Below are 13,518 nucleotides of genomic sequence, written 5' to 3' on the forward strand. Positions count from 1 at the left end.
CTTTTCCTCCTTATTCTTTTCTCCTTTCTTTAGTTTACAAATTCTCACACTTTCCTCTCCTGTACCTGCAGTCTGCCAGCAAGCGGCATATGTTAGTTGCTCTATGTCTGGATCCTCCTGAGTTCTTAAATACTGATTCAATTGTGAGCAGATCCAGGGGTCATTAGTCCCATACCAAGGCCACTTCCCTTGTAAATTTAGCTTTGGCCAAATTTCTGTGCAATAATAAATCATCTTAACTTGGTCGAGGGTTTTTGTGGCCTCTTTAGAGTCCCACTGATTCAACAGTTGTCCAAGTGGGCTTTCTATGGGGATGCTTTTTATTTTTCCCTTTCTTTTCAGGGAGTCCTGTTGCCTACTCATGCACTTTCCCATTTTCAATAACTCAAACCTCTAAGGTGCCCCTACCCGAACGGAAATTTACAGACGGGCAACACAAATCTATAAACAACTCAAATACTCCTTTCTAAAACAAATTATCTAACTCCAACACAGGCCTTTTCCCCCCTTAGAAATAACTTAAGCCCCTTCTTATACTTTCAATACTTCACTCTCACACCAGGGAATGATCTTTATTAGAAAAAGGGATGCGGGGGGGTCACTCACACTCTCTCTCTCTCTCCTTATCCACCCGGGTGAATCCTAACAATCACACCTTTTAGGGTTCGGCCCCTTTGCCGTCCCCCTTGGGGCCTATCCTAGTGATCCAACCCCCTAACCGTACCCCCGCTCCTTGCCTCTCCTACAGAGACTGTTGAGCACGTCTTTGCGGCGCCCGCCAGGGTCCCTAGTATCAGAAGCCCTCCCCTAGGCACCGGGACCTTCCCTTGTCTAGCCTCCCGCCAAGCCGGACCACGAGTCCACTCCCCGGACTAGACCGTCCCGTTCTGATACCGTATCCCGCCTTCCTCAATTTTTTGAACGGAGGTAGGAAGGTTCCAGGAGACTCTGTGGGGTTACCCGGGGGTATCCCTTCCCAGAAACTGGGATCAACCCAAGTGGGGCCCGACCCCTTTACCGTCCACCGGTCCGGCTTGGCTATCCCTCCCCAGCGGAATAACCTAGGTGAAAGGGATGTGTGCAAGTATGCGTGGTGCCTGTCCTTGCCTAACGACTCCCCACCCCAGTGCTCTTGGCCGTGGGTTTACAGTCCCCTCCCTGAGACCGCGGCAGCACACCACCTTCGGCACGTCCAGCCCGGTTCTGGGAAGTAAGAACCTTCGTGGGCGCCCGGTGCTGGCAGTGCCTGGGGGCACCCCGGACTGCGTGTGACTCACTCAAATGTCTGGGTAGTCCACACGCCCGGACCTACCCAGACCCCTAATGCGTGTGACGCACTCAAATGTCTGGGTAGTCCACACGCCCGGACCTACCCAGACCAAATGCGTGTGACACACTCAAAATGTCTGGGCAGTCCACACGCCCGGACCTACCCAGACCAAATGCGTGTGACACACTCAAAATGTCTGGGCAGTCCACACGCCCGGACCTACCCAGACCAAATGCGTGTGACGCACAAAAAATGTCTGGGTAGTTCACACGCCTGGACCCACCCAGACCGCAACGGTCTTACCAGGGGAGACCTAGCCCCACTGTGTGCCACTCACTCCTGGCTTTCCCCTGCACGCCCAGCGGGGGGAACCTTACTATCCCCAGGGGACGCCTCACTCACCCAATCCTTTCGCTTCCCCCCGTTCCCGGCCGGCCCCCTCGCGGGAGTCCGAAACCGCGGTACTAGGGGGTCCACAATTGCGTCGAGGGTCCGAGCTGCCGGCCCTCGTCTCACTCACACTCCTTTCGCTCACCCCCTTCACCCGCCACCGGAATTACTCACCCTTCCGGTGCTCCTGTGCGTCGCGTGGTCCCAGGCTGATCCCTTGGTCCAGGCAGCCAGCAGTCCCTCGGAGGCCCAGGGTGGGCAGCCGTCCCAGTCCTGGGGTCCTCGGTGGGCGTGGCTATCCCGGACGAGCGCCCCACCTGATGTAAATTAAGGGCCAGGAGACCAGCTCCTTTGAAAAGGCCTTTATTAGGTGATCAGCTCTGGGTGGGGGCCCGAGGGGTCGCGCACACCGTCGCTGCTCCCTTCGGCGACGCAGAGGAGGAGGTGAACAGTTGTGCTTCACAGCAGAACTGGGGCTTCCGTCCTCGAGGGCGTGCCTAGGAAGACCATTAGTGGCTCGTAGACTAGGGTCCTCATCTCAGTCTGGCTACTTTTAGGTGGTGGTGACCTCCAGAACTCGATTGATGGCATGGGAGGACTCTTCCCACTAGGTCCAGTCACTTGGTTCCTCGAGTTTCCACGTTATTTTGGTGTTTTTAGGCCCTTTTGGTGGATTCTGTTCTGCTTCACCTCATTTGCATACTGCCGAGGTTGTTTCTGGCCGCCATTTTGGGAGCAGCGAAGGCAATGCCCGAGGGACTGAATGAGGGTAACAATAAAGGGATTTAACAAGGGGTAACAGGGGGTATTATGCAACACCAGTGAACATAGGGGAGCATATAACAACCAGGGGGGTATTACAACAAGGGTACAGTTAGAAGGGACATGGGGAGACATATAGAAGCAGCAAACAGGGGGTGTATTACAACCAGGGCACAACTGGAATGAACAGGGAGAGACATCCACAGTGGGAGACATAACAAGGGGGGTACAATTGGAATGAACATGGGGGCACAACAAATATGTAACTTTTACTGAATTCATTCATAACACCCAGCACCTCCTAATGCAGTCTGAACAGATATGAAATTCAAGACCCTTCATGGCTGACAATCAATCACACCTTGTCCCTACCCCCATCCCACCATTTCCCTCATCCAAGCCCTGGCACTCAGAGCAGCTGAGGAATGGAGTCACATCCAGGGGTGTCCCCAGGGCTCAGGACTGGGGCCAGGTCAGTGAAATCTCTTTATTGCTGATCTGGACGAGGCCATCGAGGGCACCCTCAGGCAGTTCCAGGTGAGCCCAAGCTGGGTGGCAGTGTGGCTGTGCTGGAGGGCAGGAAGCTCTGCAGAAGGATCTGGACAGGCTGGAGCCATGGGCCCAGGACAATTGGATGAGGTTCACCAAGGCCAAGGGCCGGGTCCTGCCCTGGGCTCACAACCACCCCAAATCCCTGGCTCTGCCCTGCCCCTGATCCCCACAGCCTGTCCTGTTTCCTCCATCCCTGCATTGCCAGAGACTTTTTGGGACAAGGCAGCTCTGCTCTGGGGATGGAGGGAGGTGCAAGTGCCACCACTGCAGTGGGAACCAGAACTCATCGGGTTTGTGTCTTTGGGGGTCAGGAACTTGTGGCACTCAGAGTCACAGGAAGTTTCTCTTCATTGCCAACATAAAATATGTAAATGTGATCGAATTTAAGAAACACTGAAACTCTTCCCGCAGCAATGGGAGACATCCCAGCAACATCTGACATGTCCAGCATTCACAAGGGATTTTTGTAGAAAAACAATTTTATACAAAGATGATTTTTTGATAGATATAGAAACAGTTTAGTTGTTGTATCATGATGCTCTGCGTGAAGTGGGGATAAATCAGCCTGAACCATGCCTGGTCTGCAAAGCTGTCAGTGGTGGATGGAGAAGGGGGTCAGGCTGCTTTTGGGGTTGAGGAAATGCTGAAAGCAGCCTGACTCATTTCATCTCCTCCTGTCCTGGGATGAGGAGCCCCTCAGCCTTCCCTGCTCCGGGCTGGACAAGCCCAGCTCCCTCAGCCTCTGCTCACAGCCCAAGGGCTCCAGCCCCACCTTGGAGGCCCTTCCCTAACCCTGCTGCAGCTGTAGGGGGGACCCAGCGGGACAGGGGACCCTGCTGGGCACAAGCAGGGGAGACTTCTCTGGGGGGGAAATGTGAGCGGGGCTGGGGCAGAGTGACCAACCCAGTGACCTCACACAGCCCCACTGTGATGTCACAGTCTGCTCTGTGATGTCACACAACTGCCCTGTGATGTCACAGCCCACTCTGTGATGTCACTCTACCACATTCTATGATGTCAGAGTCTGCCCTGTGATGTCACAACCTGCTCTGTAATGTCACATCTTACCCTGTGGTGTCACAGACCACCCTCTGGTGTCACACAGCTGCCCTGTGTTGTCAAAGTCTGCTCTCTGGTATCACACAGCCACTCTGTGATGTCACACAGTCCCCTCTATTATGCCTTAGCTGATCAGTGACCTCACATAACTCACTCTGTGATGTCATAGCCCACTCTGTGATGTCACAGCCCTCTCTGTGACCTCACTCAACCTGTTCTGTGATGTCACACAGCCCCTTGCTGACATCGCAGCTGCTCTGTGCCTCTCTCACACACAGCCACGGCGGTGCCTCTATGACACAGCCCCCTCTGGGACATCACACAGCTCATCTGTGACATCACGGCCATTCCCTGAGGTCACCGCTCCCTCTCTGGGACATCCCCCGGTGTCACCTTTGGGACAGAGGGGATAGGTGGGCTCCAGGCATATTTGGGCCCCTGTGCCTGCAGCCCTCAGCGCCCGGAGGTGCCCAGCAGCTCCCGCAGGCTGCAGAACCTCCGCGCCACCCCCGACAACCACAAGTGTCCGTCCTCGTCCCGGCGGAGCTGGCACCGCTTGGAATCCCGGCCGGAGCGCGGCTGTGGAGCGACCGCCGGGCTCAGTGGGGCGGGGACCCCCGGGAGCCCCCAGACCCCTCCTGCCCCACGGGTGCCCGCGGCAGCAGAGGAGAGGCAGAGGGGGTGGCGTGCTGTCCCCAGGCATGTCAGAGTGTCCCCATGGGTGTCAGGCTCTCCCAGTGGATGACAGGGTGCCCCTATGGATGCCAGGCTTTCCAATGGCTGCCGGGCTGTCCCCGGCGATGCTGGGCTGTCCCGTGGGTGCCACACTGTCCCCCCACCCTTGGCTCACCTGTCACGGCTGCAGACCTGTCCGGGGCTCTGCCTCTCCTCCTCAGTGATGGGCAGCAAGTCCAGCACGGCCAGGCTCGGCCCCTGAGCAGCAGGCCTCGGCCAGAGCTGACTGACAGCGCGAATCCTGGGCACTGCGTGAGCAACACCATTGGTATTATTTACCTAAAATACATGACAGTGATGCTTATGCCAGCTCCGTATAACCTGGTGTAGTTATCTGCAAGAAATGTATCATTTGAAGGAACTTTCCCAGTTGACATGAATAGAGGCTTTTTTGTAGGGTATTTTAGGGGAAAACCCTCCCATTTGAGGTCTGGGCTCTGGCCAAACCCTGGTCCCTGCTGGTCAGGACGTGTGCTATCAGATCCAGGAGTTCCTGTGCTAAAAATAGAATCAAGTCACTTTGAGTGACTGATTTGGGCCTATAAAAGCTGCACTCGCTTTTGGGGTGAATTTGGAGAGCTCACCTATGGGTGGATGCACAGTGCAGGATTTTGCCAGTTGCTGGGAAGGGTTCTCCAGATCCTCACTGTGAAACGGGGCTCCCCAGCGACTGCAGACTCTGGATGGTGGAAAAGTATTTAGGCAATTGGTGATGTATCTTTGGCAATCATGCTCCTTTCTCTCCCACAGTAATGGTTAGGTGCTTGCTGACATTGGCTTGTTGCTAAAGCCAACGGATATATTTATTGAATATGTCATTTTACTTTTGTGTTGTCTTTATGTTCATAGTAAAATAAGACCATTCTTTCCCTTGGTGTCTGTGTTCTTTAAATCTCCCCTCTTGATTGGCAGAACACTTTCTAATAGCCAGATTGTGTTAGAAGTTTTCTATCTGGCTGATTCAGTATCAGTTTTTCAGGCCCCAGAGGTTCACAGTGGTCCCTTGCCTTGCAAATGTCTCAATGGCCTCTTGGTCCCACGAGGCCCCACAGTGTCACAAAGGTCACCTTGATTCCATGGCCCTGAAGTGCTACAATGGCCCCTTGGCTCCATGAGGCCCTGCAGGGTCACCCTGGGGAAGGAGGCCAGGAGGGATTCGTTCCCCACACGCTGCAGCTCCCTGGGCCAGCTGGCACTGACACCTTCTCCCAGGCCAGCGCTGCCGGGCACAGCCAGGGCCGTGCCACACTGCAGCTCCCTGCAAACCACGGCGGCGTCTGCGAGGCCAAAACCCGAGTCACAGACAGTTTGTCACTATTTCTGTCCGTATTTGACCAAGAAATGTCCCATCGTGGGGTCCCCTTTCCTGCAGTCACTGCAGCACTGGGACCACAGCCAGAGCTCTGAGCGAGAGAAATGGCCAGCGCTGCACCTCTGCACTGGCTCGGGGATGGTGGGAAATGCTCTGTGGGGTGGCTGGAACCATGGAGAAAGGACAATTGGCAGTACAGAGGGAAACCCATCTGGGCTGCTGGACTGGGAAAAGACATCGCTGCCCAGGGGAGAAGCTGGCTGTGAAAGTCCCTCCTGTGGATGCTCACATGCCCAAGGGTCAGGCACTGAAGAGCATTGCAACAACACACAGGGGGATGGGGCTGCCAGGATGCAAGTGTCTCAGGAGGGTCTGGACTGGCCACACAAGGCTGAGTTATTTCTGGACACCTCGGGTCATCAGGGCAGAGATGCGAACTCCAGACGGGCTCATGAGCGAGGGGTGGATTTAGCCATGGACACCATCTCCAGGTTATCCCTGACTGTGAAACGTGGGCTGAGATCCAGCAGGCCCAGGTGGGTAAAGCCCCTGTGGTGTGGGGGATGATGGTGGGAATATCTGTCTGGGGAGACATGTGGTCTTCTTAGTGGGAGTAGTAAATTGGAGAGCACCATTCCTAAACCACAGCAGCTCTGTCAGGGCCAGCCCTGTCCCTGCACTGCCCCAGCTCTGCTGCCCCACAGCTGCTGGATCAGGAAGGGCAGAGCCATGGGGGAGGGAAATACACATGGACTCCTCCTGGGAGAGACCTCTGGAGGTTTCCAGGCCAGGCCAAAGCACAATCGGTGGAGAAGGGACACAGGCATGGGCTATTTGTGTGCTCTGCCATGGCAGGATGTGAGGCAGAGCTGCAGAGACATCCAGAGCATGTGGATCCCTGCAGGAGCTGATCCCACACAGCAGCTCCCAGGCCTCTGCTGCTCGCTGGTTGCTCTGGTTTGATGTTCCCTGGTGCTTACACCCAGCCCCACACACACCAGTGCTGTGTGCAAACACACCAGTCTCACCAGTGCCTGGGCCCCCAAAGGACACAAGCCCTGATGATTTGTGGTCCCCACTCCAGCATCTGGCACTTGGACCTCCCTCAGCACCCAGAGCAGAGAGAGCTCCCTTGTCCCAGACAGTTGCTGGCAATGGAGTGTTGAGGAAAATGCCACAGACTGTGGGGATCAGCTGTAGGGCATGGCCAGGGATGCATCTTTACACATGACCAGCTCTTTCATCCCCTTTTCTCTGTTGATTCATGTTTGTTCTTTCACAAACCACCATAGTGCAACCATTTCCCTTCCTGTGGTCCTCTCTTAGGCATCCCAAGGGAAATCTTGCACATTCCCCAGATGCCCTTTGTGAATTTCCATCATGAATCTCAATGCCAATGCAGAACCCCCCATGCTCAACTGGTGAGGTCATGCTGGAAAGCTCTGCCATTGACCCCCTGGGTGAGTCTTTCATGAGGAGGTGTCAGAACTTTCCTTAAATTATGTTTTATCTTCTGTTTTTAAAATTGGAATGGCCCTAAAATATAATCTACTGCAGCCCCCTTGCTGTGGGAAGGCACAACTACCTCTGGAACAGATGGTCAAAGCTCCTGACCTTGAACACTTTTTGGGATGGGACATTCACTTCTATGGATGACCTGTTTACGAATTGTCAACCTCATCACCAAATATTTCTTTCTTATATCAAATCTAAATATGTCTTTGAGCATTTTAAAGGCTATGTCCCTTCCTCTGCCACTACAGGCCAATACAAATATTTCAAATTTTCTTGGATTATGACCACAATATTTCTAGGTCTGAAAAGACCTAGAAAGGACACAAAGATCTCCCAAGATGGGATTGGAGGCCTCAAGCACATGACCCAGAGAGACTGAGGGCGCTGGGCTCAGTGGTGTGAAGACTGAGAACAGAACAAGAGAAGCCTGAGAGGACTTGGAGGGTGGTTTCAGAGATGGTAGAGCTCTTCTTCATTATATGAAACAACCTGAGAAAAAAATGATGCCACACAGATCACCTGGGGAGGTCCAGACTGGACGTAAGGAGAAAGGAATTTCCCTCCCAGGGCAGGGCTGTGGTGCAACACGTCCCCAGAAGGAGCCTGGAGCAGCCCAAGGCTTTGTGTGGCCAGGCAGGGGCAGGCAGGAGGCAGAGCTGTCAGCAAAGGAAGGGGCCAGCCAGGTGGGGCAGCCGGGGGATGAGGACAGCCTGCAGGGACAGAGGCGCAGGGCAGGGACACCGTAGGACAGCCTGGGCTGCAGAGGGCACAGGCATGTGCAGCAGCTGCAAGGCCCTGACAGAGCCAACCTGTGCAGCACTTTGGCCGTGGCTGCTGGCCCTGGCTCCAGGAGGGGACAAGTGACCCTTGCAGCCCTGGGGCCTCATTGCCTCCTTGTCCCTGCTCAGCAGCCTGGCAGGGGCCGCCCCATGGTCCTGCCCTTGGCATTGCACATCCCCACATGCCAGTGCCCATCCCGGGAAGAGCCCTGAGCAAGGAGGGAGGGACAGGATCTGCCTTGCCAGGGGCTGGGGCTCAGCCTTGGCCCTTTGCATTCCTGAAACACGTCCAGGTTTGCTCAGCACCAGAGACACCTTTGCCTTGCTGTCCCCACCTGTCATCAGTGCCTCCAGTGTTCTGCTCTAACTGGAACCTGGAGACACTTTCTCAGTTGTGTCCCTCACAGGGATCTCTTCAAAGTAAAAGAAACTGCAGTGTTTCAATCTCACTTGGAGTTCTTGAGAAGTTCTTTGAGCACACTCTGAGGGACTGGGTCTGATGCAAACAGCACCAAAGCCCCAGAGGGTCATTAAAGTCCTGGTGCTGTGTCTGTGCTGCTGAGCTGGGCCGGGCTCCTGGCCCAGAGGCAGCTCCTGGCAAGGGCAGCGCTGCAGAGAGACAGCTCTGGCCAGGAGCAGCTCCTGTGCACAGCCCAGCAGGGCTGGGGCACTGCCAGGGCATGCCAGGGACACGAGCAGGGCACAGACAGAGCTCACAGGGGCTCAGCACTGGCAGGGGCTGTGGGATGTCCCAGAGGGGGCTGTGTCACAGTAGCACCTCTGTGGCTGTGTCCCGGAGGCACAGAGCAGCTGTGATGTCAGAGAGGGGCTGTGTGACAGCACAGAGTGGGTTGTGTGAGGTCACAGATTAGGCTATGACATCACAGAGTTTGTTGTGTGAGGTCATTGAGCAGCTACGGCATGATAGAGGGGACTGTGTGACATCACAGAGCAGGCTGGGACATCATGGCATGGCTGTATGACATCATCAAGCAGGCTGTGAGGTCAAAGTGTGTGCTGTGACATTACAGAGTGGCAGTATGACATCTCAGAGAGGGTTTTGTGACATCACAGAGCGGACTGTGACATCATAGAATAGGGTGTGAGGCCATAGAGCAGATTCTGCCATCATGGAGGGTGGCTCTGTGACATCAGAGAGTGGGTTGTGACATCACCGGGTGGCTGTGTGACTTCATAGAGCAGGCTGTGACATCACAGAACAGACTGTGACATCTCAGGGTGACATCAAAGAACAGACAGTGACATCTCAGGGTGACTTTGTGACATCGGCCTTCAGTGACATCACAGCACAACTCTGACATCAGAGAGTGACATCTCAGAGTTCGCTCTGTGACATCAAAAGGACGCTGTGTGACATCCCAAAGTGGGTTGTAACATCAAAGGTGGCTGTGTGACATCACAGGGGCTGTGTGACACCACAGGGGCTGTGTGAGGTCACTGGGGAGGTCACTCCACCCCAGCCCCCCCTCACAGTTCCCCCAGAGAAGTCCAATGCTGCTCGTGCACAGCGGGGTCCCCTGTCCCCCCGGGTCCCCCCGCCCCCGGCGCCGCAGCCTCCCCCAGAGGATGTTCCACGAGATCGACCCCAGAGCCTGACACGGGGACGGGGACAGGGCTGTGGGGGGTGGGACAGGGGGACAGGGACCCCCGGCAGCGTCCCCGTGGCCCCCAGGGCCAGAGCCTGGGCCAGGGCTCCTTCACCCTGTTACCAACGAGGGCTTGAGAGTGCTGAAAAAATCCCCTGGCAAGGGATCAGCAAAAACCATTTAATTTAATATTAAGATTAGTTTTAATATTAAGTGACAGCACGGCAAAGTTCCTTGGCAAGAGTCGCTCTGCTCCTGACTGGACACTTCAGGCACTCCAAGGAAACAAAGCAACAACAAAACCAAACAGAATCCCGGCAATCAAACCAGAAATTATCAGAGAACTGGCCCTGTGTGTGTGTGACACAAGGACAGTGAGGGCAAGGACAAAAAGAATACAGCCTAAAAGCTTAACAGAGCTCAAACTTGACAGGACTTAACTCATACCTTAACCTTAACTTCTACCTTAAACTTCACAATTTAGCAAAAGCACAGCACTTTACAGCATTTTACCTAACTAATAACCTATGACTTTGCAATTTAACAGAGGAATAACATTTAACAGTATTTAACTCAGCTTATAACTTATATTAAACATAACAACTTAGCAAAAGAACAACTCTTAGCAGCATTTAACTTCACTTTCACCTTGTGATTTGACCTTACTTACAGGCCTGACTGGCTCAGCTGCCCAAGGCCCTCAGACCCCTCAGAGAGCAGCATTTCTGCCACATTTCCCGAGCACAGGCACTCCTGTGTGCACACAGACACAAAGAGTCAGTGCAAGGCACCTGTGAGAAATTCCCCTGAGGGCAGGGAAATGCTCCCTGCGGATGCTTTGGCATCTCCCCAGCGGGGGAAGGGTTGAGCCTGGAGGAGTGGGGGGATCAGCCCAGGCTCCCTCATTGTTCGGGATCCCCCGAGTGCAGCAAACGGGAGAGTTCCTGGCTCAGAGAGGCCCCACTCAGAGGGAGTCGCTGGCCCAGGAGAGCTCCAAGGGGCTCCTTTTGGAGCGCTGTTTGTAGGGCCCCAAGAGAGGGGCTTCAGTCCCAGCAATGTTTCATCCTGGCCGCACTTGGCATCAACAGCTTTCTTTGGCAGGGTGAGAACAGGGATGTTGTGCCACCGAGGGAACAAAACAGTTCCCAGGGCTGCTCCTAAAGGAACCAGGAGCTGGTTTGGGCAGCAGCAGTGCCTGGAGCAGACAGTGTTTGTGATGAGCTCCAGAGGAGCTGAGCCCAGGGGCTGTTGGCCAAGGCTGAGGCCCAGCGAGCATTTCTCAGCTGGCAGGGCGGCCTGAGAAGGTGGAGGCGGGGGGAATAATTCACACCCTCAGTGTGCTCCCAGTCGCTCCCAGTATTTCCATGTCCGTGCTCCAAGTGCTGCTCCCAGCCCTGATCCGTGGGGATGGGAATGTCCCGCTCCCTTGCCAGGGCAGGGTCCCACCTGAGCCAGGTGTGCAGGGCAGGACCTTGCTGTGAAAAATGCATATTATATGGCTCTATGCAGATATTTACTCTATGTATTATGCTGAAAGTTATGCTGTATTAACATTCTAATAATGTAGTAAATGTAGTTTTGTAATCAAAATTAAGCATTAGTAGTTAAAATAGAAACTATGTGTGTGAGATATTCTTTTTATTAGAAAAGGAGAAGATAATCAAGGAATTCTTCACACAGAGATAACAATTACAGAAACCCCAAAATTTTCCAGAGAAGAGGAATTTATTGTTTTCCTTATCAACAGAAACGAAGTTCTTCAAGCCTGACTTAGACTCGAAGGCGCCTGGGGATTAACAGAAACTTTTTGACAAGTACCATATGAATTTCTTGTTTTAAATAAAATATATGCATAATCATGAAGTGTTTTGTATATGCAACAGGCTATTGCTTTTAAGGGTTATTCCTTTGTTCACAAGGCATGCTTGTCGTGGCTTAAGTGCCCAAGAGCATCCGGACGTCAGTAATTCTTTGCTTTTTATTGTCTTGTAATTGTCCTAACTCTAAATTTTTATTACTCTAATTGTATTACTATTTTTATAACCATTTTATTATTATTAAACTTTAAAATTTTTAAAAACCAAGTGAATGGCATTTTTCACATTGCCCTGACCCCCAGCAGTGTCCCAGCTGCAGGATCTGCTTCCCACCGGCCTCTTCCTCCTGCGGCCCCAAGCCCAGCTTGGTGCTGAACAAAGGGGCTGGGCCGGGGTCATCCCCCGGCGGGGCCTGCGCACCCCGTCTGCCCCCTCCCCAAATTCCCTCTGGGGGAGCAGGAGCTGGGGCAGGAGCCCCGTGGGGAGGGACAAGAGGGTGACAATGGGATGGGGGGTGTCACACACACTCTGGGGGGGACACACACGGCCCTGGGGACCCCCCCATATCTTCTGCAGGGCCAGGAGGATGAACCCAAACATGGAGCCACTGACCCCTGGCAGCATCTTGGGGGGTGGGGTCTGGTGGCAGCTTTGGGGGTCTGGGGGAGTCACAACCACCCAAAAACGCCCTCCCAGCCCCACAGCCACTCCCAGACTCCTCAAACCACCCCACAGCTCCCAGCCAGGACTCCCCCAACTACTCCCTGCAAGATAAATGACCCCAAGAACCACCAAAACCCCTTTGCATCTCCCCCAAGACTCACCCAAATCCTCTGCAAGCCACGCAGCCCTGTCTGGGACCCAAACCTCCCTGACACACCCTGCCAAGCCCCCTCCCAGCACCACAAATGCCCTCAGAAGCCCTTCCCAGTCCCCCCAGGAGCCCCTAAACTCCCACCTCCCGTGGCACTGACCAGGAGACGTTGGTGGACAGGAACATTTACAGCCAGGATCAGCTCGGGCACTTCAGCAGCCATTTGGGCACTTTGGGGGAACATCCCAAATGGGAAGACCCAGGCCAGGGACTGGGACAGACAATTAGAATTCTTGGAGAACAGGTGGGCTCAGGTGGACACGTTTTGCCAGCACACCTATGAGATTGTGGACATGTCCCCTGCCTTTGATAGCCTCAGAACACCCAAATCCTCCCAAATATTCCAGTGAACCAACCCCAAATTCACCCCCAAATCCTGGTAAATGGTGCAGCTTTAGATCTATTTGCTTAATTTCTTTATTTCCACCCAGTTTTGGTTGTTTAGACAGGGTGAAAAAGGAAATTATTTAGATGGAGAAGACCTCCAAGATCATGCAGCACTGCTTGATGCAATCAGAAGAAACAACTGGACAGAGCAGGTGAGTTTTTGGGGTATTAAGTCAACAAATCACTTCTTCCCAATGAATTTCCAGTTTAGATCTGAGTCCTGATGGACTCTGGAACCCCATTAGTCCTAGTACAGAGAACAGTCCTTGTACAGAGAACTCTCCAGTCACTTTGTTCATCTCTTGCAGACTCAGCTTTGGATTTTTTTCCTCTTTGTTTCAAAGTTCAAGGGGCCTCTCTTATTTCTCCAGCTTGGAAATTCACATTCTTTCTTCTCAGCTGAGGCAGATTTTACAAGTGCAGCAGAACTAGCAGACTAAACAGCATATTTTACCTATG

This window comes from Vidua chalybeata, unplaced genomic scaffold, assembly GCF_026979565.1.
Source record: "Vidua chalybeata isolate OUT-0048 unplaced genomic scaffold, bVidCha1 merged haplotype W_reject_19, whole genome shotgun sequence".
Classification (NCBI taxonomy): Eukaryota; Metazoa; Chordata; class Aves; order Passeriformes; family Viduidae; genus Vidua; species Vidua chalybeata.